Here is a 20390-nt window from a genome sequence, read left to right on the forward strand (position 1 = left end):
GGCTGGCGGCCGCGATCTGACGAGAGCAGGCACATTCAGCTTAGAATGCCCGTTGACAGCTCCTCCTCCTTTCCTATGGGCTTTCTGCAGTGCGAACGCACCTCCGAAAAGGAAAGAAACCTACTCACGGCCCTTAAAGTCAACGGGACCTGGATTCCCAGCCGGTCACCCATACTGGTACTTGCCAGGCCTCAAGCTGGCTGGCGGCCGCGATCTGACTGAGAGGCGATCTGACGAGAGCAGGCACATTCAGCTTAGAATGCCCGTTGACAGCTCCTCCTCCTTTCCTATGGGCTTTCTGCAGTGCGAACGCACCTCCGAAACGGAAAGAAACCTACTCACGGCCTTAAAAGTCAACGGGACCTGGGATTCCCAGCCGGTCACCCATACTGGTACTTGCCAGGCCTCAAGCTGGCTGGCGGCCGCGATCTGACGAGAGCAGGCACATTCAGCTTAGAATGCCCGTTGACAGCTCCTCCTCCTTTCCTATGGGCTTTCTGCAGTGCGAACGCACCTCCGAAACGGAAAGAAACCCACTCACGGCCTTAAAAGTCAACGGGACCTGGATTCCCAGCCGGTCACCCATACTGGTACTTGCCAGGCCTCAAGCTGGCTGGCGGCCGCGATCTGACGAGAGCAGGCACATTCAGCTTAGAATGCCCGTTGACAGCTCCTCCTCCTTTCCTATGGGCTTTCTGCAGTGCGAACGCACCTCCGAAACGGAAAGAAACCCACTCACGGCCTTAAAAGTCAACGGGACCTGGGATTCCCAGCCGGTCACCCATACTGGTACTTGCCAGGCCTCAAGCTGGCTGGCGGCCGCGATCTGACGAGAGCAGGCACATTCAGCTTAGAATGCCCGTTGACAGCTCCTCCTCCTTTCCTATGGGCTTTCTGCAGTGCGAACGCACCTCCGAAAAGGAAAGAAACCTACTCACGGCCTTAAAAGTCAACGGGACCTGGGATTCCCAGCCGGTCACCCATACTGGTACTTGCCAGGCCTCAAGCTGGCTGGCGGCCGCGATCTGACGAGAGCAGGCACATTCAGCTTAGAATGCCCGTTGACAGCTCCTCCTCCTTTCCTATGGCTTTCTGCAGTGCGAACGCACCTCCGAAAAGGAAAGAAACCTACTCACGGCCTTAAAAGTCAACGGGACCTGGGATTCCCAGCCGGTCACCCATACTGGTACTTGCCAGGCCTCAAGCTGGCTGGCGGCCGCGGTCTGACGAGAGCAGGCACATTCAGCTTAGAATGCCCGTTGACAGCTCCTCCTCCTTTCCTATGGGCTTTCTGCAGTGCGAACGCACCTCCGAAACGGAAAGAAACCTACTCACGGCCTTAAAAGTCAACGGGACCTGGGATTCCCAGCCGGTCACCCATACTGGTACTTGCCAGGCCTCAAGCTGGCTGGCGGCCACGATCTGACGAGAGCAGGCACATTCAGCTTAGAATGCCCGTTGACAGCTCCTCCTCCTTTCCTATGGCTTTCTGCAGTGCGAACGCACCTCCGAAAAGGAAAGAAACCTACTCACGGCCTTAAAAGTCAACGGGACCTGGGATTCCCAGCCGGTCACCCATACTGGTACTTGCCAGGCCTCAAGCTGGCTGGCGGCCGCGATCTGACGAGAGCAGGCACATTCAGCTTAGAATGCCCGTTGACAGCTCCTCCTCCTTTCCTATGGGCTTTCTGCAGTGCGAACGCACCTCCGAAAAGGAAAGAAACCTACTCACGGCCTTAAAAGTCAACGGGACCTGGGATTCCCAGCCGGTCACCCATACTGGTACTTGCCAGGCCTCAAGCTGGCTGGCGGCCGCGATCTGACGAGAGCAGGCACATTCAGCTTAGAATGCCCATTGACAGCTTCTCCTCCTTTCCTATGGGCTTTCTGCAGTGCGAACGCACCTCCGAAAAGGAAAGAAACCTACTCACGGCCTTAAAAGTCAACGGGACCTGGGATTCCCAGCCGGTCACCCATACTGGTACTTGCCAGGCCTCAAGCTGGCTGGCGGCCGCGATCTGACGAGAGCAGGCACATTCAGCTTAGAATGCCCGTTGACAGCTCCTCCTCCTCCTTTCCTATGGGCTTTCTGCAGTGCGAACGCACCTCCGAAACGGAAAGAAACCTACTCACGGCCTTAAAAGTCAACGGGACCTGGGATTCCCAGCCGGTCACCCATACTGGTACTTGCCAGGCCTCAAGCTGGCTGGCGGCCGCGATCTGACGAGAGCAGGCACATTCAGCTTAGAATGCCCGTTGACAGCTCCTCCTCCTTTCCTATGGGCTTTCTGCAGTGCGAACGCACCTCCGAATAGGAAAGAAACCTACTCACGGCCTTAAAAGTCAACGGGACCTGGGATTCCCAGCCGGTCACCCATACTGGTACTTGCCAGGCCTCAAGCTGGCTGGCGGCCGCGATCTGACGAGAGCAGGCACATTCAGCTTAGAATGCCCGTTGACAGCTCCTCCTCCTTTCCTATGGGCTTTCTGCAGTGCGATCGCACCTCCGAAAAGGAAAGAAACCTACTCACGGCCTTAAAAGTCAACGGGACCTGGGATTCCAGCCGGTCACCCATACTGGTACTTGCCAGGCCTCAAGCTGGCTGGCGGCCGCGATCTGACGAGAGCAGGCACATTCAGCTTAGAATGCCCGTTGACAGCTCCTCCTCCTTTCCTATGGGCTTTCTGCAGTGCGAACGCACCTCCGAAAAGGAAAGAAACCTACTCACGGCCTTAAAAGTCAACGGGACCTGGGATTCCCAGCCGGTCACCCATACTGGTACTTGCCAGGCCTCAAGCTGGCTGGCGGCCGCGATCTGACGAGAGCAGGCACATTCAGCTTAGATGCCCGTTGACAGCTCCTCCTCCTTTCCTATGGGCTTTCTGCAGTGCGAACGCACCTCCGAAAAGGAAAGAAACCTACTCACGGCCTTAAAAGTCAATGGGACCTGGGATTCCCAGCCGGTCACCCATACTGGTACTTGCCAGGCCTCAAGCTGGCTGGCGGCCGCGATCTGACGAGAGCAGGCACATTCAGCTTAGAATGCCCGTTGACAGCTCCTCCTCCTTTCCTATGGGCTTTCTGCAGTGCGAACGCACCTCCGAAAAGGAAAGAAACCTACTCACGGCCTTAAAAGTCAACGGGACCTGGCATTCCCAGCCGGTCACCCATACTGGTACTTGCCAGGCCTCAAGCTGGCTGGCGGCCGCGATCTGACGAGACAGGCACATTCAGCTTAGAATGCCCGTTGACAGCTCCTCCTCCTTTCCTATGGGCTTTCTGCAGTGCGAACGCACCTCCCAAAAGGAAAAAAACCTACTCACGGCCTTAAAAGTCAACGGGACCTGGGATTCCCAGCCGGTCACCCTACTGGTACTTGCCAGGCCTCAAGCTGGCTGGCGGCCGCGATCTGACGAGACCAGGCACATTCAGCTTAGAATGCCCGTTGACAGCTCCCCCTCCTTTCCTATGGGCTTTCTGCAGTGCGAACGCACCTCCGAAAAGGAAAAAAACCTACTCACGGCCTTAAAAGTCAACGGGACCTGGGATTCCCAGCCGGTCACCCATACTGGTACTTGCCAGGCCTCAAGCTGGCTGGCGGCCGCGATCTGACGAGAGCAGGCACATTCAGCTTAGAATGCCCGTTGACAGCTCCTCCTCCTTTCCTATGGGCTTTCTGCAGTGCGAACGCACTTCCGAAAAGGAAAGAAACCTACTCACGGCCTTAAAAGTCAACGGGACCTGGGATTCCCAGCCGGTCACCCATACTGGTACTTGCCAGGCCTCAAGCTGGCTGGCGGCCGCGATCTGACGAGAGCAGGCACATTCAGCTTAGAATGCCCGTTGACATCTCCTCCTCCTTTCCTATGGGCTTTCTGCAGTGCGAACGCACCTCCGAAAAGGAAAGAAACCTACTCACGGCCTTAAAAGTCAACGGGACCTGGGATTCCCAGCCGGTCACCCATACTGGTACTTGCCAGGCCTCAAGCTGGCTGGCGGCCGCAATCTGACGAGAGCAGGCACATTCACTTAGAATGCCGTTGACAGCTCCTCCTCCTTTCCTATGGGCTTTCTGCAGTGCGAACGCACCTCCGAAACGGAAAGAAACCTACTCACGGCCTTAAAAGTCAACGGGACCTGGGATTCCCAGCCGGTCACCCATACTGGTACTTGCCAGGCCTCAAGCTGGCTGGCGGCCGCGATCTGACGAGAGCAGGCACATTCAGCTTAGAATGCCCGTTGACAGCTCCTCCTCCTTTCCTATGGGCTTTCTGCAGTGCGAACGCACCTCCGAAAAAGAAAGAAACCTACTCACGGCCTTAAAAGTCAACGGGACCTGGGATTCCCAGCCGGTCACCCATACTGGTACTTGCCAGGCCTCAAGCTGGCTGGCGGCCGCGATCTGACGAGAGCAGGCACATTCAGCTTAGAATGCCCGTTGACAGCTCCTCCTCCTTTCCTATGGGCTTTCTGCAGTGCGAACGCACCTCCGAAAAGGAAAGAAACCTACTCACGGCCTTAAAAATCAACGGGACCTGGGATTCCCAGCCGGTCACCCATACTGGTACTTGCCAGGCCTCAAGCTGGCTGGCGGCCGCGATCTGACGAGAGCAGGCACATTCAGCTTAGAATGCCCGTTGACAGCTCCTCCTCCTTTCCTATGGGCTTTCTGCAGTGCGAACGCACCTCCGAAAAGGAAAGAAACCTACTCACGGCCTTAAAAGTCAACGGGACCTGGGATTCCCAGCCGGTCACCCATACTGGTACTTGCCAGGCCTCAAGCTGGCTGGCGGCCGCGATCTAACGAGAGCAGGCACATTCAGCTTAGAATGCCCGTTGACAGCTTCTCCTCCTTTCCTATGGGCTTTCTGCAGTGCGAACGCACCTCCGAAAAGGAAAGAAACCTACTCACGGCCTTAAAAGTCAACGGGACCTGGGATTCCCAGCCGGTCACCCATACTGGTACTTGCCAGGCCTCAAGCTGGCTGGCGGCCGCGATCTGACGAGAGCAGGCACATTCAGCTCAGAATGCCCGTTGACAGCTCCTCCTCCTTTCCTATGGGCTTTCTGCAGTGCGAACGCACCTCCGAAAAGGAAAGAAACCTACTCACGGCCTTAAAAGTCAACGGGACCTGGGATTCCCAGCCGGTCACCCATACTGGTACTTGCCAGGCCTCAAGCTGGCTGGCGGCCGCGGTCTGACGAGAGCAGGCACATTCAGCTTAGAATGCCCGTTGACAGCTCCTCCTCCTTTCCTATGGGCTTTCTGCAGTGCGAACGCACCTCCGAAACGGAAAGAAACCTACTCACGGCCTTAAAAGTCAACGGGACCTGGGATTCCCAGCCGGTCACCCATACGGGTACTTGCCAGGCCTCAAGCTGGCTGGCGGCCGCGATCTGACGAGAGCAGGCACATTCAGCTTAGAATGCCCGTTGACAGCTCCTCCTCCTTTCCTATGGGCTTTCTGCAGTGCGAACGCACCTCCGAAAAGGAAAGAAACCTACTCACGGCCTTAAAAGTCAACGGGACCTGGGATTCCCAGCCGTTCACCCATACTGGTACTTGCCAGGCCTCAAGCTGGCTGGCGCCGCGATCTGACGAGAGCAGGCACATTCAGCTTAGAATGCCCGTTGACAGCTCCTCCTCCTTTCCTATGGGCTTTCTGCAGTGCGAACGCACCTCCGAAAAGGAAAGAAACCTACTCACGGCCTTAAAAGTCAACAGGACCTGGGATTCCCAGCCGGTCACCCATACTGGTACTTGCCAGGCCTCAAGCTGGCTGGCGGCTGCGATCTGACGAGAGCAGGCACATTCAGCTTAGAATGCCCGTTGACAGCTCCCCCTCCTTTCCTATGGGCTTTCTGCAGTGCGAACGCACCTCCGAAAAGGAAAGAAACCTACTCACGGCCTTAAAAGTCAACGGGACCTGGGATTCCCAGCCGGTCACCCATACTGGTACTTGCCAGGCCTCAAGCTGGCTGGCGGCCGCGATCTGACGAGAGCAGGCACATTCAGCTTAGAATGCCCGTTGACAGCTCCTCCTCCTTTCCTATGGGCTTTCTGCAGTGCGAACGCACCTCCGAAAAGGAAAGAAACCTACTCACGGCCTTAAAAGTCAACGGGACCTGGGATTCCCAGCCGGTCACCCATACTGGTACTTGCCAGGCCTCAAGCTGGCTGGCGGCCGCGATCTGACGAGAGCAGGCACATTCAGCTTAGAATGCCCGTTGACAGCTTCTCCTCCTTTCCTATGGGCTTTCTGCAGTGCGAACGCACCTCCGAAAAGGAAAGAAACCTACTCACGGCCTTAAAAGTCAACGGGACCTGGGATTCCCAGCCGTTCACCCATACTGGTACTTGCCAGGCCTCAAGCTGGCTGGCGGCCGCGATCTGACGAGAGCAGGCACATTCAGCTTAGAATGCCCGTTGACAGCTCCTCCTCCTTTCCTATGGGCTTTCTGCAGTGCGAACGCACCTCCGAAACGGAAAGAAACCTACTCACGGCCTTAAAAGTCAACGGGACCTGGGATTCCCAGCCGGTCACCCATACTGGTACTTGCCAGGCCTCAAGCTGGCTGGCGGCCGCGATCTGACGAGAGCAGGCACATTCAGCTTAGAATGCCCGTTGACAGCTCCTCCTCCTTTCCTATGGGCTTTCTGCAGTGCGAACGCACCTCCGAAACGGAAATAAACCTACTCACGGCCTTAAAAGTCAACGGGACCTGGGATTCCCAGCCGGTCACCCATACTGGTACTTGCCAGGCCTCAAGCTGGCTGGCGGCCGCGATCTGACGAGAGCAGGCACATTCAGCTTAGAATGCCCGTTGACAGCTCCTCCTCCTTTCCTATGGGCTTTCTGCAGTGCGAACGCACCTCCGAAACGGAAAGAAACCTACTCACGGCCTTAAAAGTCAACGGGACCTGGGATTCCCAGCCGGTCACCCATACTGGTACTTGCCAGGCCTCAAGCTGGCTGGCGGCCGCGATCTGACGAGAGCAGGCACATTCAGCTTAGAATGCCCGTTGACAGCTCCTCCTCCTTTCCTATGGGCTTTCTGCAGTGCGAACGCACCTCCGAAAAGGAAAGAAACCTACTCACGGCCTTAAAAGTCAACGGGACCTGGGATTCCCAGCCGGTCACCCATACTGGTACTTGCCAGGCCTCAAGCTGGCTGGCGGCCGCGATCTGACGAGAGCAGGCACATTCAGCTTAGAATGCCCGTTGACAGCTCCTCCTCCTTTCCTATGGGCTTTCTGCAGTGCGAACGCACCTCCGAAACGGAAAGAAACCTACTCACGGCCTTAAAAGTCAACGGGAGCTGGGATTCCCAGCCGGTCACCCATACTGGTACTTGCCAGCCTCAAGCTGGCTGGCGGCCGCGATCTGACGAGAGCAGGCAAATTCAGCTTAGAATGCCCGTTGACAGCTCCTCCTCCTTTCCTATGGGCTTTCTGCAGTGCGAACGCACCTCCGAAAAGGAAAGAAACCTACTCACGGCCTTAAAAGTCAACGGGACCTGGGATTCCCAGCCGGTCACCCATACTGGTACTTGCCAGGCCTCAAGCTGGCTGGCGGCCGCGATCTGACGAGAGCAAGCACATTCAGCTTAGAATGCCCGTTGACAGCTCCTCCTCCTTTCCTATGGGCTTTCTGCAGTGCGAACGCACCTCCGAAAAGGAAAGAAACCTACTCACGGCCTTAAAAGTCAACGGGACCTGGGATTCCCAGCCGGTCACCCATACTGGTACTTGCCAGGCCTCAAGCTGGCTGGCGGCCGCGATCTGACGAGAGCGATCTGACGAGAGCAGGCACATTCAGCTTAGAATGCCCGTTGACAGCTCCTCCTCCTTTCCTATGGGCTTTCTGCAGTGCGAACGCACCTCCGAAACGGAAAGAAACCTACTCACGGCCTTAAAAGTCAACGGGACCTGGGATTCCCAGCCGGTCACCCATACTGGTACTTGCCAGGCCTCAAGCTGGCTGGCGGCCGCGATCTGACGAGAGCAGGCACATTCAGCTTAGAATGCCCGTTGACAGCTCCTCCTCCTTTCCTATGGGCTTTCTGCAGTGCGAACGCACCTCCGAAACGGAAAGAAACCCACTCACGGCCTTAAAAGTCAACGGGACCTGGGATTCCCAGCCGGTCACCCATACTGGTACTTGCCAGGCCTCAAGCTGGCTGGCGGCCGCGATCTGACGAGAGCAGGCACATTCAGCTTAGAATGCCCGTTGACAGCTCCTCCTCCTTTCCTATGGGCTTTCTGCAGTGCGAACGCACCTCCGAAAAGGAAAGAAAACTACTCACGGCCTTAAAAGTCAACGGGACCTGGGATTCCCAGCCGGTCACCCATACTGGTACTTGCCAGGCCTCAAGCTGGCTGGCGGCCGCGATCTGACGAGAGCAGGCACATTCAGCTTAGAATGCCCGTTGACAGCTCCTCCTCCTTTCCTATGGGCTTTCTGCAGTGCGAACGCACCTCCGAAAAGGAAAGAAACCTACTCACGGCCTTAAAAGTCAACGGGACCTGGGATTCCCAGCCGGTCACCCATACTGGTACTTGCCAGGCCTCAAGCTGGCTGGCGGCCGCGATCTGACGAGAGCAGGCACATTCAGCTTAGAATGCCCGTTGACAGCTCCTCCTCCTTTCCTATGGGCTTTCTGCAGTGCGAACGCACCTCCGAAAAGGAAAGAAACCTACTCACGGCCTTAAAAGTCAACGGGACCTGGGATTCCCAGCCGGTCACCCATACTGGTACTTGCCAGGCCTCAAGCTGGCTGGCGGCCGCGGTCTGACGAGAGCAGGCACATTCAGCTTAGAATGCCCGTTGACAGCTCCTCCTCCTTTCCTATGGGCTTTCTGCAGTGCGAACGCACCTCCGAAACGGAAAGAAACCTACTCACGGCCTTAAAAGTCAACGGGACCTGGGATTCCCAGCCGGTCACCCATACTGGTACTTGCCAGGCCTCAAGCTGGCTGGCGGCCGCGATCTGACGAGAGCAGGCACATTCAGCTTAGAATGCCCGTTGACAGCTCCTCCTCCTTTCCTATGGGCTTTCTGCAGTGCGAACGCACCTCCGAAAAGGAAAGAAACCTACTCACGGCCTTAAAAGTCAACGGGACCTGGGATTCCCAGCCGGTCACCCATACTGGTACTTGCCAGGCCTCAAGCTGGCTGGCGGCCGCGATCTGACGAGAGCAGGCACATTCAGCTTAGAATGCCCGTTGACAGCTCCTCCTCCTTTCCTATGGGCTTTCTGCAGTGCGAACGCACCTCCGAAAAGGAAAGAAACCTACTCACGGCCTTAAAAGTCAACGGGACCTGGGATTCCCAGCCGGTCACCCATACTGGTACTTGCCAGGCCTCAAGCTGGCTGGCGGCCGCGATCTGACGAGAGCAGGCACATTCAGCTTAGAATGCCCATTGACAGCTTCTCCTCCTTTCCTATGGGCTTTCTGCAGTGCGAACGCACCTCCGAAAAGGAAAGAAACCTACTCACGGCCTTAAAAGTCAACGGGACCTGGGATTCCCAGCCGGTCACCCATACTGGTACTTGCCAGGCCTCAAGCTGGCTGGCGGCCGCGATCTGACGAGAGCAGGCACATTCAGCTTAGAATGCCCGTTGACAGCTCCTCCTCCTTTCCTATGGGCTTTCTGCAGTGCGAACGCACCTCCGAAACGGAAAGAAACCTACTCACGGCCTTAAAAGTCAACGGGACCTGGGATTCCCAGCCGGTCACCCATACTGGTACTTGCCAGGCCTCAAGCTGGCTGGCGGCCGCGATCTGACGAGAGCAGGCACATTCAGCTTAGAATGCCCGTTGACAGCTCCTCCTCCTTTCCTATGGGCTTTCTGCAGTGCGAACGCACCTCCGAATAGGAAAGAAACCTACTCACGGCCTTAAAAGTCAACGGGACCTGGGATTCCCAGCCGGTCACCCATACTGGTACTTGCCAGGCCTCAAGCTGGCTGGCGGCCGCGATCTGACGAGAGCAGGCACATTCAGCTTAGAATGCCCGTTGACAGCTCCTCCTCCTTTCCTATGGGCTTTCTGCAGTGCGATCGCACCTCCGAAAAGGAAAGAAACCTACTCACGGCCTTAAAAGTCAACGGGACCTGGGATTCCCAGCCGGTCACCCATACTGGTACTTGCCAGGCCTCAAGCTGGCTGGCGGCCGCGATCTGACGAGAGCAGGCACATTCAGCTTAGAATGCCCGTTGACAGCTCCTCCTCCTTTCCTATGGGCTTTCTGCAGTGCGAACGCACCTCCGAAAAGGAAAGAAACCTACTCACGGCCTTAAAAGTCAACGGGACCTGGGATTACCAGCCGGTCACCCATACTGGTACTTGCCAGGCCTCAAGCTGGCTGGCGGCCGCGATCTGACGAGAGCAGGCACATTCAGCTTAGGATGCCCGTTGACAGCTCCTCCTCCTTTCCTATGGGCTTTCTGCAGTGCGAACGCACCTCCGAAAAGGAAAGAAACCTACTCACGGCCTTAAAAGTCAATGGGACCTGGGATTCCCAGCCGGTCACCCATACTGGTACTTGCCAGGCCTCAAGCTGGCTGGCGGCCGCGATCTGACGAGAGCAGGCACATTCAGCTTAGAATGCCCGTTGACAGCTCCTCCTCCTTTCCTATGGGCTTTCTGCAGTGCGAACGCACCTCCGAAAAGGAAAGAAACCTACTCACGGCCTTAAAAGTCAACGGGACCTGGCATTCCCAGCCGGTCACCCATACTGGTACTTGCCAGGCCTCAAACTGGCTGGCGGCCGCGATCTGACGAGACCAGGCACATTCAGCTTAGAATGCCCGTTGACAGCTCCTCCTCCTTTCCTATGGGCTTTCTGCAGTGCGAACGCACCTCCGAAAAGGAAAAAAACCTACTCACGGCCTTAAAAGTCAACGGGACCTGGGATTCCCAGCCGGTCACCCATACTGGTACTTGCCAGGCCTCAAGCTGGCTGGCGGCCGCGATCTGACGAGACCAGGCACATTCAGCTTAGAATGCCCGTTGACAGCTCCTCCTCCTTTCCTATGGGCTTTCTGCAGTGCGAACGCACCTCCGAAAAGGAAAAAAACCTACTCACGGCCTTAAAAGTCAACGGGACCTGGGATTCCCAGCCGGTCACCCATACTGGTACTTGCCAGGCCTCAAGCTGGCTGGCGGCCGCGATCTGACGAGAGCAGGCACATTCAGCTTAGAATGCCCGTTGACAGCTCCTCCTCCTTTCCTATGGGCTTTCTGCAGTGCGAACGCACCTCCGAAAAGGAAAGCAACCTGCTCACGGCCTTAAAAGTCAACGGGACCTGGGATTCCCAGCCGGTCACCCATACTGGTACTTGCCAGGCCTCAAGCTGGCTGGCGGCCGCGATCTGACGAGAGCAGGCACATTCAGCTTAGAATGCCCGTTGACAGCTCCTCCTCCTTTCCTATGGGCTTTCTGCAGTGCGAACGCACCTCCGAAAAGGAAAGAAAACTACTCACGGCCTTAAAAGTCAACGGGACCTGGGATTCCCAGCCGGTCACCCATACTGGTACTTGCCAGGCCTCAAGCTGGCTGGCGGCCGCGATCTGACGAGAGCAGGCACATTCAGCTTAGAATGCCCGTTGACAGCTCCTCCTCCTTTCCTATGGGCTTTCTGCAGTGCGAACGCACCTCCGAAAAGGAAAGAAACCTACTCACGGCCTTAAAAGTCAACGGGACCTGGGATTCCCAGCCGGTCACCCATACTGGTACTTGCCAGGCCTCAAGCTGGCTGGCGGCCGCGATCTGACGAGAGCAGGCACATTCAGCTTAGAATGCCCGTTGACAGCTCCTCCTCCTTTCCTATGGGCTTTCTGCAGTGCGAACGCACCTCCGAAAAGGAAAGAAACCTACTCACGGCCTTAAAAGTCAACGGGACCTGGGATTCCCAGCCGGTCACCCATACTGGTACTTGCCAGGCCTCAAGCTGGCTGGCGGCCGCGGTCTGACGAGAGCAGGCACATTCAGCTTAGAATGCCCGTTGACAGCTCCTCCTCCTTTCCTATGGGCTTTCTGCAGTGCGAACGCACCTCCGAAACGGAAAGAAACCTACTCACGGCCTTAAAAGTCAACGGGACCTGGGATTCCCAGCCGGTCACCCATACTGGTACTTGCCAGGCCTCAAGCTGGCTGGCGGCCGCGATCTGACGAGAGCAGGCACATTCAGCTTAGAATGCCCGTTGACAGCTCCTCCTCCTTTCCTATGGGCTTTCTGCAGTGCGAACGCACCTCCGAAAAGGAAAGAAACCTACTCACGGCCTTAAAAGTCAACGGGACCTGGGATTCCCAGCCGGTCACCCATACTGGTACTTGCCAGGCCTCAAGCTGGCTGGCGGCCGCGATCTGACGAGAGCAGGCACATTCAGCTTAGAATGCCCGTTGACAGCTCCTCCTCCTTTCCTATGGGCTTTCTGCAGTGCGAACGCACCTCCGAAAAGGAAAGAAACCTACTCACGGCCTTAAAAGTCAACGGGACCTGGGATTCCCAGCCGGTCACCCATACTGGTACTTGCCAGGCCTCAAGCTGGCTGGCGGCCGCGATCTGACGAGAGCAGGCACATTCAGCTTAGAATGCCCATTGACAGCTTCTCCTCCTTTCCTATGGGCTTTCTGCAGTGCGAACGCACCTCCGAAAAGGAAAGAAACCTACTCACGGCCTTAAAAGTCAACGGGACCTGGGATTCCCAGCCGGTCACCCATACTGGTACTTGCCAGGCCTCAAGCTGGCTGGCGGCCGCGATCTGACGAGAGCAGGCACATTCAGCTTAGAATGCCCGTTGACAGCTCCTCCTCCTTTCCTATGGGCTTTCTGCAGTGCGAACGCACCTCCGAAACGGAAAGAAACCTACTCACGGCCTTAAAAGTCAACGGGACCTGGGATTCCCAGCCGGTCACCCATACTGGTACTTGCCAGGCCTCAAGCTGGCTGGCGGCCGCGATCTGACGAGAGCAGGCACATTCAGCTTAGAATGCCCGTTGACAGCTCCTCCTCCTTTCCTATGGGCTTTCTGCAGTGCGAACGCACCTCCGAATAGGAAAGAAACCTACTCACGGCCTTAAAAGTCAACGGGACCTGGGATTCCCAGCCGGTCACCCATACTGGTACTTGCCAGGCCTCAAGCTGGCTGGCGGCCGCGATCTGACGAGAGCAGGCACATTCAGCTTAGAATGCCCGTTGACAGCTCCTCCTCCTTTCCTATGGGCTTTCTGCAGTGCGATCGCACCTCCGAAAAGGAAAGAAACCTACTCACGGCCTTAAAAGTCAACGGGACCTGGGATTCCCAGCCGGTCACCCATACTGGTACTTGCCAGGCCTCAAGCTGGCTGGCGGCCGCGATCTGACGAGAGCAGGCACATTCAGCTTAGAATGCCCGTTGACAGCTCCTCCTCCTTTCCTATGGGCTTTCTGCAGTGCGAACGCACCTCCGAAAAGGAAAGAAACCTACTCACGGCCTTAAAAGTCAACGGGACCTGGGATTACCAGCCGGTCACCCATACTGGTACTTGCCAGGCCTCAAGCTGGCTGGCGGCCGCGATCTGACGAGAGCAGGCACATTCAGCTTAGGATGCCCGTTGACAGCTCCTCCTCCTTTCCTATGGGCTTTCTGCAGTGCGAACGCACCTCCGAAAAGGAAAGAAACCTACTCACGGCCTTAAAAGTCAATGGGACCTGGGATTCCCAGCCGGTCACCCATACTGGTACTTGCCAGGCCTCAAGCTGGCTGGCGGCCGCGATCTGACGAGAGCAGGCACATTCAGCTTAGAATGCCCGTTGACAGCTCCTCCTCCTTTCCTATGGGCTTTCTGCAGTGCGAACGCACCTCCGAAAAGGAAAGAAACCTACTCACGGCCTTAAAAGTCAACGGGACCTGGCATTCCCAGCCGGTCACCCATACTGGTACTTGCCAGGCCTCAAACTGGCTGGCGGCCGCGATCTGACGAGACCAGGCACATTCAGCTTAGAATGCCCGTTGACAGCTCCTCCTCCTTTCCTATGGGCTTTCTGCAGTGCGAACGCACCTCCGAAAAGGAAAAAAACCTACTCACGGCCTTAAAAGTCAACGGGACCTGGGATTCCCAGCCGGTCACCCATACTGGTACTTGCCAGGCCTCAAGCTGGCTGGCGGCCGCGATCTGACGAGACCAGGCACATTCAGCTTAGAATGCCCGTTGACAGCTCCTCCTCCTTTCCTATGGGCTTTCTGCAGTGCGAACGCACCTCCGAAAAGGAAAAAAACCTACTCACGGCCTTAAAAGTCAACGGGACCTGGGATTCCCAGCCGGTCACCCATACTGGTACTTGCCAGGCCTCAAGCTGGCTGGCGGCCGCGATCTGACGAGAGCAGGCACATTCAGCTTAGAATGCCCGTTGACAGCTCCTCCTCCTTTCCTATGGGCTTTCTGCAGTGCGAACGCACCTCCGAAAAGGAAAGCAACCTGCTCACGGCCTTAAAAGTCAACGGGACCTGGGATTCCCAGCCGGTCACCCATACTGGTACTTGCCAGGCCTCAAGCTGGCTGGCGGCCGCGATCTGACGAGAGCAGGCACATTCAGCTTAGAATGCCCGTTGACAGCTCCTCCTCCTTTCCTATGGGCTTTCTGCAGTGCGAACGCACCTCCGAAAAGGAAAGCAACCTGCTCACGGCCTTAAAAGTCAACGGGACCTGGGATTCCCAGCCGGTCACCCATACTGGTACTTGCCAGGCCTCAAGCTGGCTGGCGGCCGCGATCTGACGAGAGCAGGCACATTCAGCTTAGAATGCCCGTTGACAGCTCCTCCTCCTTTCCTATGGGCTTTCTGCAGTGCGAACGCACCTCCGAAAAGGAAAGAAACCTACTCACGGCCTTAAAAGTCAACGGGACCTGGGATTCCCAGCCGGTCACCCATACTGGTACTTGCCAGGCCTCAAGCTGGCTGGCGGCCGCGATCTGACGAGAGCAGGCACATTCAGCTTAGAATGCCCGTTGACAGCTCCTCCTCCTTTCCTATGGGCTTTCTGCAGTGCGAACGCACTTCCGAAAAGGAAAGAAACCTACTCACGGCCTTAAAAGTCAACGGGACCTGGGATTCCCAGCCGGTCACCCATACTGGTACTTGCCAGGCCTCAAGCTGGCTGGCGGCCGCGATCTGACGAGAGCAGGCACATTCAGCTTAGAATGCCCGTTGACAGCTCCGCCTCCTTTCCTATGGGCTTTCTGCAGTGCGAACGCACCTCCGAAAAGGAAAGAAACCTACTCACGGCCTTAAAAGTCAACGGGACCTGGGATTCCCAGCCGGTCACCCATACTGGTACTTGCCAGGCCTCAAGCTGGCTGGCGGCCGCAATCTGACGAGAGCAGGCACATTCAGCTTAGAATGCCCGTTGACAGCTCCTCCTCCTTTCCTATGGGCTTTCTGCAGTGCGAACGCACCTCCGAAAAGGAAAGAAACCTACCCACGGCCTTAAAAGTCAACGGGACCTGGGATTCCCAGCCGGTCACCCATACTGGTACTTGCCAGGCCTCAAGCTGGCTGGCGGCCGCGATCTGACGAGAGCAGGCACATTCAGCTTAGAATGCCCGTTGACATCTCCTCCTCCTTTCCTATGGGCTTTCTGCAGTGCGAACGCACCTCCGAAAAGGAAAGCAACCTACTCACGGCCTTAAAAGTCAACGGGACCTGGGATTCCCAGCCGCTCACCCATACTGGTACTTGCCAGGCCTCAAGCTGGCTGGCGGCCGCGATCTGACGAGAGCAGGCACATTCAGCTTAGAATGCCCGTTGACAGCTCCTCCTCCTTTCCTATGGGCTTTCTGCAGTGCGAACGCACCTCCGAAAAGGAAAGAAACCTACTCACGGCCTTAAAAGTCAACGGGACCTGGGATTCCCAGCCGGTCACCCATACTGGTACTTGCCAGGCCTCAAGCTGGCTGGCGGCCGCGATCTGACGAGAGCAGGCACATTCAGCTTAGAATTCCCGTTGACAGCTCCTCCTCCTTTCCTATGGGCTTTCTGCAGTGCGAACGCACCTCCGAAAAGGAAAGAAACCTACTCACGGCCTTAAAAGTCAATGGGACCTGGGATTCCCAGCCGGTCACCCATACTGGTACTTGCCAGGCCTCAAGCTGGCTGGCGGCCGCGATCTGACGAGAGCAGGCACATTCAGCTTAGAATGCCCGTTGACAGCTCCTCCTCCTTTCCTATGGGCTTTCTGCAGTGCGAACGCACCTCCAAAAAGGAAAGAAACCTACTCACGGCCTTAAAAGTCAACGGGACCTGGGATTCCCAGCCGGTCACCCATACTGGTACTTGCCAGGCCTCAAGCTGGCTGGCGGCCGCGATCTGACGAGAGCAGGCACATTCAGCTTAGAATGCCCGTTGACAGCTCCTCCTCCTTTCCTATGGGCTTTCTGCAGTGCGAACGCACCTCCGAAAAGGAAAGAAACCTACCCACGGCCTTAAAAGTCAACGGGACCTGGGATTCCCAGCCGGTCACCCATACTGGTACTTGCCAGGCCTCAAGCTGGCTGGCGGCCGCGATCTGACGAGAGCAGGCACATTCAGCTTAGAATGCCCGTTGACATCTCCTCCTCCTTTCCTATGGGCTTTCTGCAGTGCGAACGCACCTCCGAAAAGGAAAGCAACCTACTCACGGCCTTAAAAGTCAACGGGACCTGGGATTCCCAGCCGCTCACCCATACTGGTACTTGCCAGGCCTCAAGCTGGCTGGCGGCCGCGATCTGACGAGAGCAGGCACATTCAGCTTAGAATGCCCGTTGACAGCTCCTCCTCCTTTCCTATGGGCTTTCTGCAGTGCGAACGCACCTCCGAAAAGGAAAGAAACCTACTCACGGCCTTAAAAGTCAACGGGACCTGGGATTCCCAGCCGGTCACCCATACTGGTACTTGCCAGGCCTCAAGCTGGCTGGCGGCCGCGATCTGACGAGAGCAGGCACATTCAGCTTAGAATTCCCGTTGACAGCTCCTCCTCCTTTCCTATGGGCTTTCTGCAGTGCGAACGCACCTCCGAAAAGGAAAGAAACCTACTCACGGCCTTAAAAGTCAATGGGACCTGGGATTCCCAGCCGGTCACCCATACTGGTACTTGCCAGGCCTCAAGCTGGCTGGCGGCCGCGATCTGACGAGAGCAGGCACATTCAGCTTAGAATGCCCGTTGACAGCTCCTCCTCCTTTCCTATGGGCTTTCTGCAGTGCGAACGCACCTCCAAAAAGGAAAGAAACCTACTCACGGCCTTAAAAGTCAATGGGACCTGGGATTCCCAGCCGGTCACCCATACTGGTACTTGCCAGGCCTCAAGCTGGCTGGCGGCCGCGATCTGACGAGAGCAGGCACATTCAGCTTAGAATGCCCGTTGACAGCTCCTCCTCCTTTCCTATGGGCTTTCTGCAGTGCGAACGCACCTCCAAAAAGGAAAGAAACCTACTCACGGCCTTAAAAGTCAACGGGACCTGGGATTCCCAGCCGGTCACCCATACTGGTACTTGCCAGGCCTCAAGCTGGCTGGCGGCCGCGATCTGACGAGAGCAGACACATTCAGCTTAGAATGCCCGTTGACAGCTCCTCCTCCTTTCCTATGGGCTTTCTGCAGTGCGAACGCACCTCCGAAAAGGAAAGAAACCTACCCACGGCCTTAAAAGTCAACGGGACCTGGGATTCCCAGCCGGTCACCCATACTGGTACTTGCCAGGCCTCAAGCTGGCTGGCGGCCGCGATCTGACGAGAGCAGGCACATTCAGCTTAGAATGCCCGTTGACATCTCCTCCTCCTTTCCTATGGGCTTTCTGCAGTGCGAACGCACCTCCGAAAAGGAAAGCAACCTACTCACGGCCTTAAAAGTCAACGGGACCTGGGATTCCCAGCCGCTCACCCATACTGGTACTTGCCAGGCCTCAAGCTGGCTGGCGGCCGCGATCTGACGAGAGCAGGCACATTCAGCTTAGAATGCCCGTTGACAGCTCCTCCTCCTTTCCTATGGGCTTTCTGCAGTGCGAACGCACCTCCGAAAAGGAAAGAAACCTACTCACGGCCTTAAAAGTCAACGGGACCTGGGATTCCCAGCCGGTCACCCATACTGGTACTTGCCAGGCCTCAAGCTGGCTGGCGGCCGCGATCTGACGAGAGCAGGCACATTCAGCTTAGAATTCCCGTTGACAGCTCCTCCTCCTTTCCTATGGGCTTTCTGCAGTGCGAACGCACCTCCGAAAAGGAAAGAAACCTACTCACGGCCTTAAAAGTCAACGGGACCTGGGATTCCCAGCCGGTCACCCATACTGGTACTTGCCAGGCCTCAAGCTGGCTGGCGGCCGCGATCTGACGAGAGCAGGCACATTCAGCTTAGAATGCCCGTTGACAGCTCCTCCTCCTTTCCTATGGGCTTTCTGCAGTGCGAACGCACCTCCAAAAAGGAAAGAAACCTACTCACGGCCTTAAAAGTCAACGGGACCTGGGATTCCCAGCCGGTCACCCATACTGGTACTTGCCAGGCCTCAAGCTGGCTGGCGGCCGCGATCTGACGAGAGCAGGCACATTCAGCTTAGAATGCCCGTTGACAGCTCCTCCTCCTTTCCTATGGGCTTTCTGCAGTGCGAACGCACCTCCAAAAAGGAAAGCAACCTACTCACGGCCTTAAAAGTCAACGGGACCTGGCATTCCCAGCCGGTCACCCATACTGGTACTTGCCAGGCCTCAAGCTGGCTGGCGGCCGCGATCTGACGAGAGCAGGCACATTCAGCTTAGAATGCCCGTTGACAGCTCCTCCTCCTTTCCTATGGGCTTTCTGCAGTGCGAACGCACCTCCAAAAAGGAAAGAAACCTACTCACGGCCTTAAAAGTCAATGGGACCTGGGATTCCCAGCCGGTCACCCATACTGGTACTTGCCAGGCCTCAAGCTGGCTGGCGGCCGCGATCTGACGAGAGCAGGCACATTCAGCTTAGAATGCCCGTTGACAGCTCCTCCTCCTTTCCTATGGGCTTTCTGCAGTGCGAACGCACCTCCAAAAAGGAAAGAAACCTACTCACGGCCTTAAAAGTCAACGGGACCTGGGATTCCCAGCCGGTCACCCATACTGGTACTTGCCAGGCCTCAAGCTGGCTGGCGGCCGCGATCTGACGAGAGCAGACACATTCAGCTTAGAATGCCCGTTGACAGCTCCTCCTCCTTTCCTATGGGCTTTCTGCAGTGCGAACGCACCTCCGAAAAGGAAAGAAACCTACCCACGGCCTTAAAAGTCAACGGGACCTGGGATTCCCAGCCGGTCACCCATACTGGTACTTGCCAGGCCTCAAGCTGGCTGGCGGCCGCGATCTGACGAGAGCAGGCACATTCAGCTTAGAATGCCCGTTGACATCTCCTCCTCCTTTCCTATGGGCTTTCTGCAGTGCGAACGCACCTCCGAAAAGGAAAGCAACCTACTCACGGCCTTAAAAGTCAACGGGACCTGGGATTCCCAGCCGCTCACCCATACTGGTACTTGCCAGGCCTCAAGCTGGCTGGCGGCCGCGATCTGACGAGAGCAGGCACATTCAGCTTAGAATGCCCGTTGACAGCTCCTCCTCCTTTCCTATGGGCTTTCTGCAGTGCGAACGCACCTCCGAAAAGGAAAGAAACCTACTCACGGCCTTAAAAGTCAACGGGACCTGGGATTCCCAGCCGGTCACCCATACTGGTACTTGCCAGGCCTCAAGCTGGCTGGCGGCCGCGATCTGACGAGAGCAGGCACATTCAGCTTAGAATTCCCGTTGACAGCTCCTCCTCCTTTCCTATGGGCTTTCTGCAGTGCGAACGCACCTCCGAAAAGGAAAGAAACCTACTCACGGCCTTAAAAGTCAACGGGACCTGGGATTCCCAGCCGGTCACCCATACTGGTACTTGCCAGGCCTCAAGCTGGCTGGCGGCCGCGATCTGACGAGAGCAGGCACATTCAGCTTAGAATGCCCGTTGACAGCTCCTCCTCCTTTCCTATGGGCTTTCTGCAGTGCGAACGCACCTCCAAAAAGGAAAGAAACCTACTCACGGCCTTAAAAGTCAACGGGACCTGGGATTCCCAGCCGGTCACCCATACTGGTACTTGCCAGGCCTCAAGCTGGCTGGCGGCCGCGATCTGACGAGAGCAGGCACATTCAGCTTAGAATGCCCGTTGACAGCTCCTCCTCCTTTCCTATGGGCTTTCTGCAGTGCGAACGCACCTCCAAAAAGGAAAGCAACCTACTCACGGCCTTAAAAGTCAACGGGACCTGGCATTCCCAGCCGGTCACCCATACTGGTACTTGCCAGGCCTCAAGCTGGCTGGCGGCCGCGATCTGACGAGAGCAGGCACATTCAGCTTAGAATGCCTGTTGACAGCTCCTCCTCCTT

General features: G+C 56.7%; 94 pseudogenes; all 94 read right to left on the minus strand.

The window, feature by feature from the left end:
* Positions 1-351: 351 nt before the first annotated feature.
* LOC136594640 (5S ribosomal RNA) lies at positions 352-470 on the minus strand (annotated as a pseudogene).
* An 80-nt stretch (positions 471-550) lies between these two features.
* Positions 551-668, minus strand: LOC136594473 (5S ribosomal RNA; annotated as a pseudogene).
* Positions 669-748: 80 nt separating this feature from the next.
* LOC136594652 (5S ribosomal RNA) lies at positions 749-867 on the minus strand (annotated as a pseudogene).
* Positions 868-947: 80 nt separating this feature from the next.
* On the minus strand, positions 948-1066 carry LOC136594298 (5S ribosomal RNA; annotated as a pseudogene).
* A 79-nt stretch (positions 1067-1145) lies between these two features.
* On the minus strand, positions 1146-1264 carry LOC136594485 (5S ribosomal RNA; annotated as a pseudogene).
* An 80-nt stretch (positions 1265-1344) lies between these two features.
* LOC136594531 (5S ribosomal RNA) lies at positions 1345-1463 on the minus strand (annotated as a pseudogene).
* A 79-nt stretch (positions 1464-1542) lies between these two features.
* On the minus strand, positions 1543-1661 carry LOC136594310 (5S ribosomal RNA; annotated as a pseudogene).
* An 80-nt stretch (positions 1662-1741) lies between these two features.
* Positions 1742-1860, minus strand: LOC136594495 (5S ribosomal RNA; annotated as a pseudogene).
* An 80-nt stretch (positions 1861-1940) lies between these two features.
* On the minus strand, positions 1941-2059 carry LOC136594322 (5S ribosomal RNA; annotated as a pseudogene).
* An 83-nt stretch (positions 2060-2142) lies between these two features.
* Positions 2143-2261, minus strand: LOC136594334 (5S ribosomal RNA; annotated as a pseudogene).
* Positions 2262-2341: 80 nt separating this feature from the next.
* On the minus strand, positions 2342-2460 carry LOC136594346 (5S ribosomal RNA; annotated as a pseudogene).
* A 278-nt stretch (positions 2461-2738) lies between these two features.
* On the minus strand, positions 2739-2856 carry LOC136594604 (5S ribosomal RNA; annotated as a pseudogene).
* Positions 2857-2936: 80 nt separating this feature from the next.
* On the minus strand, positions 2937-3055 carry LOC136594544 (5S ribosomal RNA; annotated as a pseudogene).
* A 476-nt stretch (positions 3056-3531) lies between these two features.
* LOC136594358 (5S ribosomal RNA) lies at positions 3532-3650 on the minus strand (annotated as a pseudogene).
* An 80-nt stretch (positions 3651-3730) lies between these two features.
* LOC136594370 (5S ribosomal RNA) lies at positions 3731-3849 on the minus strand (annotated as a pseudogene).
* Positions 3850-4126: 277 nt separating this feature from the next.
* LOC136594382 (5S ribosomal RNA) lies at positions 4127-4245 on the minus strand (annotated as a pseudogene).
* An 80-nt stretch (positions 4246-4325) lies between these two features.
* On the minus strand, positions 4326-4444 carry LOC136594395 (5S ribosomal RNA; annotated as a pseudogene).
* An 80-nt stretch (positions 4445-4524) lies between these two features.
* LOC136594506 (5S ribosomal RNA) lies at positions 4525-4643 on the minus strand (annotated as a pseudogene).
* Positions 4644-4723: 80 nt separating this feature from the next.
* LOC136594481 (5S ribosomal RNA) lies at positions 4724-4842 on the minus strand (annotated as a pseudogene).
* Positions 4843-4922: 80 nt separating this feature from the next.
* Positions 4923-5041, minus strand: LOC136594463 (5S ribosomal RNA; annotated as a pseudogene).
* An 80-nt stretch (positions 5042-5121) lies between these two features.
* Positions 5122-5240, minus strand: LOC136594486 (5S ribosomal RNA; annotated as a pseudogene).
* An 80-nt stretch (positions 5241-5320) lies between these two features.
* Positions 5321-5439, minus strand: LOC136594501 (5S ribosomal RNA; annotated as a pseudogene).
* A 278-nt stretch (positions 5440-5717) lies between these two features.
* LOC136594291 (5S ribosomal RNA) lies at positions 5718-5836 on the minus strand (annotated as a pseudogene).
* An 80-nt stretch (positions 5837-5916) lies between these two features.
* LOC136594407 (5S ribosomal RNA) lies at positions 5917-6035 on the minus strand (annotated as a pseudogene).
* Positions 6036-6115: 80 nt separating this feature from the next.
* Positions 6116-6234, minus strand: LOC136594420 (5S ribosomal RNA; annotated as a pseudogene).
* An 80-nt stretch (positions 6235-6314) lies between these two features.
* On the minus strand, positions 6315-6433 carry LOC136594606 (5S ribosomal RNA; annotated as a pseudogene).
* An 80-nt stretch (positions 6434-6513) lies between these two features.
* Positions 6514-6632, minus strand: LOC136594432 (5S ribosomal RNA; annotated as a pseudogene).
* An 80-nt stretch (positions 6633-6712) lies between these two features.
* On the minus strand, positions 6713-6831 carry LOC136594444 (5S ribosomal RNA; annotated as a pseudogene).
* An 80-nt stretch (positions 6832-6911) lies between these two features.
* On the minus strand, positions 6912-7030 carry LOC136594456 (5S ribosomal RNA; annotated as a pseudogene).
* Positions 7031-7110: 80 nt separating this feature from the next.
* LOC136594468 (5S ribosomal RNA) lies at positions 7111-7229 on the minus strand (annotated as a pseudogene).
* A 278-nt stretch (positions 7230-7507) lies between these two features.
* On the minus strand, positions 7508-7626 carry LOC136594507 (5S ribosomal RNA; annotated as a pseudogene).
* Positions 7627-7919: 293 nt separating this feature from the next.
* LOC136594480 (5S ribosomal RNA) lies at positions 7920-8038 on the minus strand (annotated as a pseudogene).
* An 80-nt stretch (positions 8039-8118) lies between these two features.
* Positions 8119-8237, minus strand: LOC136594492 (5S ribosomal RNA; annotated as a pseudogene).
* An 80-nt stretch (positions 8238-8317) lies between these two features.
* LOC136594505 (5S ribosomal RNA) lies at positions 8318-8436 on the minus strand (annotated as a pseudogene).
* Positions 8437-8516: 80 nt separating this feature from the next.
* Positions 8517-8635, minus strand: LOC136594517 (5S ribosomal RNA; annotated as a pseudogene).
* An 80-nt stretch (positions 8636-8715) lies between these two features.
* On the minus strand, positions 8716-8834 carry LOC136594487 (5S ribosomal RNA; annotated as a pseudogene).
* An 80-nt stretch (positions 8835-8914) lies between these two features.
* On the minus strand, positions 8915-9033 carry LOC136594529 (5S ribosomal RNA; annotated as a pseudogene).
* An 80-nt stretch (positions 9034-9113) lies between these two features.
* LOC136594542 (5S ribosomal RNA) lies at positions 9114-9232 on the minus strand (annotated as a pseudogene).
* Positions 9233-9312: 80 nt separating this feature from the next.
* LOC136594496 (5S ribosomal RNA) lies at positions 9313-9431 on the minus strand (annotated as a pseudogene).
* Positions 9432-9511: 80 nt separating this feature from the next.
* On the minus strand, positions 9512-9630 carry LOC136594554 (5S ribosomal RNA; annotated as a pseudogene).
* An 80-nt stretch (positions 9631-9710) lies between these two features.
* Positions 9711-9829, minus strand: LOC136594566 (5S ribosomal RNA; annotated as a pseudogene).
* An 80-nt stretch (positions 9830-9909) lies between these two features.
* On the minus strand, positions 9910-10028 carry LOC136594578 (5S ribosomal RNA; annotated as a pseudogene).
* Positions 10029-10108: 80 nt separating this feature from the next.
* LOC136594590 (5S ribosomal RNA) lies at positions 10109-10227 on the minus strand (annotated as a pseudogene).
* An 80-nt stretch (positions 10228-10307) lies between these two features.
* On the minus strand, positions 10308-10426 carry LOC136594622 (5S ribosomal RNA; annotated as a pseudogene).
* Positions 10427-10506: 80 nt separating this feature from the next.
* LOC136594545 (5S ribosomal RNA) lies at positions 10507-10625 on the minus strand (annotated as a pseudogene).
* An 80-nt stretch (positions 10626-10705) lies between these two features.
* LOC136594630 (5S ribosomal RNA) lies at positions 10706-10824 on the minus strand (annotated as a pseudogene).
* An 80-nt stretch (positions 10825-10904) lies between these two features.
* Positions 10905-11023, minus strand: LOC136594571 (5S ribosomal RNA; annotated as a pseudogene).
* An 80-nt stretch (positions 11024-11103) lies between these two features.
* On the minus strand, positions 11104-11222 carry LOC136594602 (5S ribosomal RNA; annotated as a pseudogene).
* An 80-nt stretch (positions 11223-11302) lies between these two features.
* On the minus strand, positions 11303-11421 carry LOC136594615 (5S ribosomal RNA; annotated as a pseudogene).
* Positions 11422-11501: 80 nt separating this feature from the next.
* On the minus strand, positions 11502-11620 carry LOC136594628 (5S ribosomal RNA; annotated as a pseudogene).
* Positions 11621-11700: 80 nt separating this feature from the next.
* On the minus strand, positions 11701-11819 carry LOC136594638 (5S ribosomal RNA; annotated as a pseudogene).
* An 80-nt stretch (positions 11820-11899) lies between these two features.
* On the minus strand, positions 11900-12018 carry LOC136594488 (5S ribosomal RNA; annotated as a pseudogene).
* Positions 12019-12098: 80 nt separating this feature from the next.
* LOC136594639 (5S ribosomal RNA) lies at positions 12099-12217 on the minus strand (annotated as a pseudogene).
* Positions 12218-12297: 80 nt separating this feature from the next.
* LOC136594641 (5S ribosomal RNA) lies at positions 12298-12416 on the minus strand (annotated as a pseudogene).
* An 80-nt stretch (positions 12417-12496) lies between these two features.
* Positions 12497-12615, minus strand: LOC136594497 (5S ribosomal RNA; annotated as a pseudogene).
* Positions 12616-12695: 80 nt separating this feature from the next.
* LOC136594642 (5S ribosomal RNA) lies at positions 12696-12814 on the minus strand (annotated as a pseudogene).
* Positions 12815-12894: 80 nt separating this feature from the next.
* On the minus strand, positions 12895-13013 carry LOC136594643 (5S ribosomal RNA; annotated as a pseudogene).
* Positions 13014-13093: 80 nt separating this feature from the next.
* On the minus strand, positions 13094-13212 carry LOC136594644 (5S ribosomal RNA; annotated as a pseudogene).
* Positions 13213-13292: 80 nt separating this feature from the next.
* On the minus strand, positions 13293-13411 carry LOC136594645 (5S ribosomal RNA; annotated as a pseudogene).
* An 80-nt stretch (positions 13412-13491) lies between these two features.
* LOC136594623 (5S ribosomal RNA) lies at positions 13492-13610 on the minus strand (annotated as a pseudogene).
* An 80-nt stretch (positions 13611-13690) lies between these two features.
* LOC136594546 (5S ribosomal RNA) lies at positions 13691-13809 on the minus strand (annotated as a pseudogene).
* An 80-nt stretch (positions 13810-13889) lies between these two features.
* LOC136594631 (5S ribosomal RNA) lies at positions 13890-14008 on the minus strand (annotated as a pseudogene).
* Positions 14009-14088: 80 nt separating this feature from the next.
* Positions 14089-14207, minus strand: LOC136594572 (5S ribosomal RNA; annotated as a pseudogene).
* An 80-nt stretch (positions 14208-14287) lies between these two features.
* LOC136594646 (5S ribosomal RNA) lies at positions 14288-14406 on the minus strand (annotated as a pseudogene).
* Positions 14407-14486: 80 nt separating this feature from the next.
* Positions 14487-14605, minus strand: LOC136594647 (5S ribosomal RNA; annotated as a pseudogene).
* Positions 14606-14685: 80 nt separating this feature from the next.
* On the minus strand, positions 14686-14804 carry LOC136594649 (5S ribosomal RNA; annotated as a pseudogene).
* Positions 14805-14884: 80 nt separating this feature from the next.
* On the minus strand, positions 14885-15003 carry LOC136594650 (5S ribosomal RNA; annotated as a pseudogene).
* Positions 15004-15083: 80 nt separating this feature from the next.
* On the minus strand, positions 15084-15202 carry LOC136594651 (5S ribosomal RNA; annotated as a pseudogene).
* An 80-nt stretch (positions 15203-15282) lies between these two features.
* LOC136594533 (5S ribosomal RNA) lies at positions 15283-15401 on the minus strand (annotated as a pseudogene).
* An 80-nt stretch (positions 15402-15481) lies between these two features.
* On the minus strand, positions 15482-15600 carry LOC136594653 (5S ribosomal RNA; annotated as a pseudogene).
* An 80-nt stretch (positions 15601-15680) lies between these two features.
* Positions 15681-15799, minus strand: LOC136594607 (5S ribosomal RNA; annotated as a pseudogene).
* An 80-nt stretch (positions 15800-15879) lies between these two features.
* LOC136594508 (5S ribosomal RNA) lies at positions 15880-15998 on the minus strand (annotated as a pseudogene).
* Positions 15999-16078: 80 nt separating this feature from the next.
* LOC136594547 (5S ribosomal RNA) lies at positions 16079-16197 on the minus strand (annotated as a pseudogene).
* An 80-nt stretch (positions 16198-16277) lies between these two features.
* Positions 16278-16396, minus strand: LOC136594654 (5S ribosomal RNA; annotated as a pseudogene).
* An 80-nt stretch (positions 16397-16476) lies between these two features.
* Positions 16477-16595, minus strand: LOC136594655 (5S ribosomal RNA; annotated as a pseudogene).
* An 80-nt stretch (positions 16596-16675) lies between these two features.
* Positions 16676-16794, minus strand: LOC136594608 (5S ribosomal RNA; annotated as a pseudogene).
* Positions 16795-16874: 80 nt separating this feature from the next.
* Positions 16875-16993, minus strand: LOC136594509 (5S ribosomal RNA; annotated as a pseudogene).
* Positions 16994-17073: 80 nt separating this feature from the next.
* On the minus strand, positions 17074-17192 carry LOC136594549 (5S ribosomal RNA; annotated as a pseudogene).
* An 80-nt stretch (positions 17193-17272) lies between these two features.
* On the minus strand, positions 17273-17391 carry LOC136594550 (5S ribosomal RNA; annotated as a pseudogene).
* An 80-nt stretch (positions 17392-17471) lies between these two features.
* Positions 17472-17590, minus strand: LOC136594528 (5S ribosomal RNA; annotated as a pseudogene).
* Positions 17591-17670: 80 nt separating this feature from the next.
* On the minus strand, positions 17671-17789 carry LOC136594656 (5S ribosomal RNA; annotated as a pseudogene).
* An 80-nt stretch (positions 17790-17869) lies between these two features.
* LOC136594609 (5S ribosomal RNA) lies at positions 17870-17988 on the minus strand (annotated as a pseudogene).
* An 80-nt stretch (positions 17989-18068) lies between these two features.
* LOC136594510 (5S ribosomal RNA) lies at positions 18069-18187 on the minus strand (annotated as a pseudogene).
* An 80-nt stretch (positions 18188-18267) lies between these two features.
* LOC136594657 (5S ribosomal RNA) lies at positions 18268-18386 on the minus strand (annotated as a pseudogene).
* An 80-nt stretch (positions 18387-18466) lies between these two features.
* On the minus strand, positions 18467-18585 carry LOC136594292 (5S ribosomal RNA; annotated as a pseudogene).
* Positions 18586-18665: 80 nt separating this feature from the next.
* On the minus strand, positions 18666-18784 carry LOC136594478 (5S ribosomal RNA; annotated as a pseudogene).
* Positions 18785-18864: 80 nt separating this feature from the next.
* On the minus strand, positions 18865-18983 carry LOC136594551 (5S ribosomal RNA; annotated as a pseudogene).
* Positions 18984-19063: 80 nt separating this feature from the next.
* LOC136594530 (5S ribosomal RNA) lies at positions 19064-19182 on the minus strand (annotated as a pseudogene).
* Positions 19183-19262: 80 nt separating this feature from the next.
* On the minus strand, positions 19263-19381 carry LOC136594293 (5S ribosomal RNA; annotated as a pseudogene).
* Positions 19382-19461: 80 nt separating this feature from the next.
* On the minus strand, positions 19462-19580 carry LOC136594610 (5S ribosomal RNA; annotated as a pseudogene).
* An 80-nt stretch (positions 19581-19660) lies between these two features.
* On the minus strand, positions 19661-19779 carry LOC136594511 (5S ribosomal RNA; annotated as a pseudogene).
* An 80-nt stretch (positions 19780-19859) lies between these two features.
* On the minus strand, positions 19860-19978 carry LOC136594294 (5S ribosomal RNA; annotated as a pseudogene).
* Positions 19979-20058: 80 nt separating this feature from the next.
* LOC136594296 (5S ribosomal RNA) lies at positions 20059-20177 on the minus strand (annotated as a pseudogene).
* An 80-nt stretch (positions 20178-20257) lies between these two features.
* On the minus strand, positions 20258-20376 carry LOC136594594 (5S ribosomal RNA; annotated as a pseudogene).
* Between the last annotated feature and the right edge of the window lie 14 nt (positions 20377-20390).

This window comes from Eleutherodactylus coqui, unplaced genomic scaffold, assembly GCF_035609145.1.
Source record: "Eleutherodactylus coqui strain aEleCoq1 unplaced genomic scaffold, aEleCoq1.hap1 HAP1_SCAFFOLD_452, whole genome shotgun sequence".
NCBI classification, from domain to species: domain Eukaryota; kingdom Metazoa; phylum Chordata; class Amphibia; order Anura; family Eleutherodactylidae; genus Eleutherodactylus; species Eleutherodactylus coqui.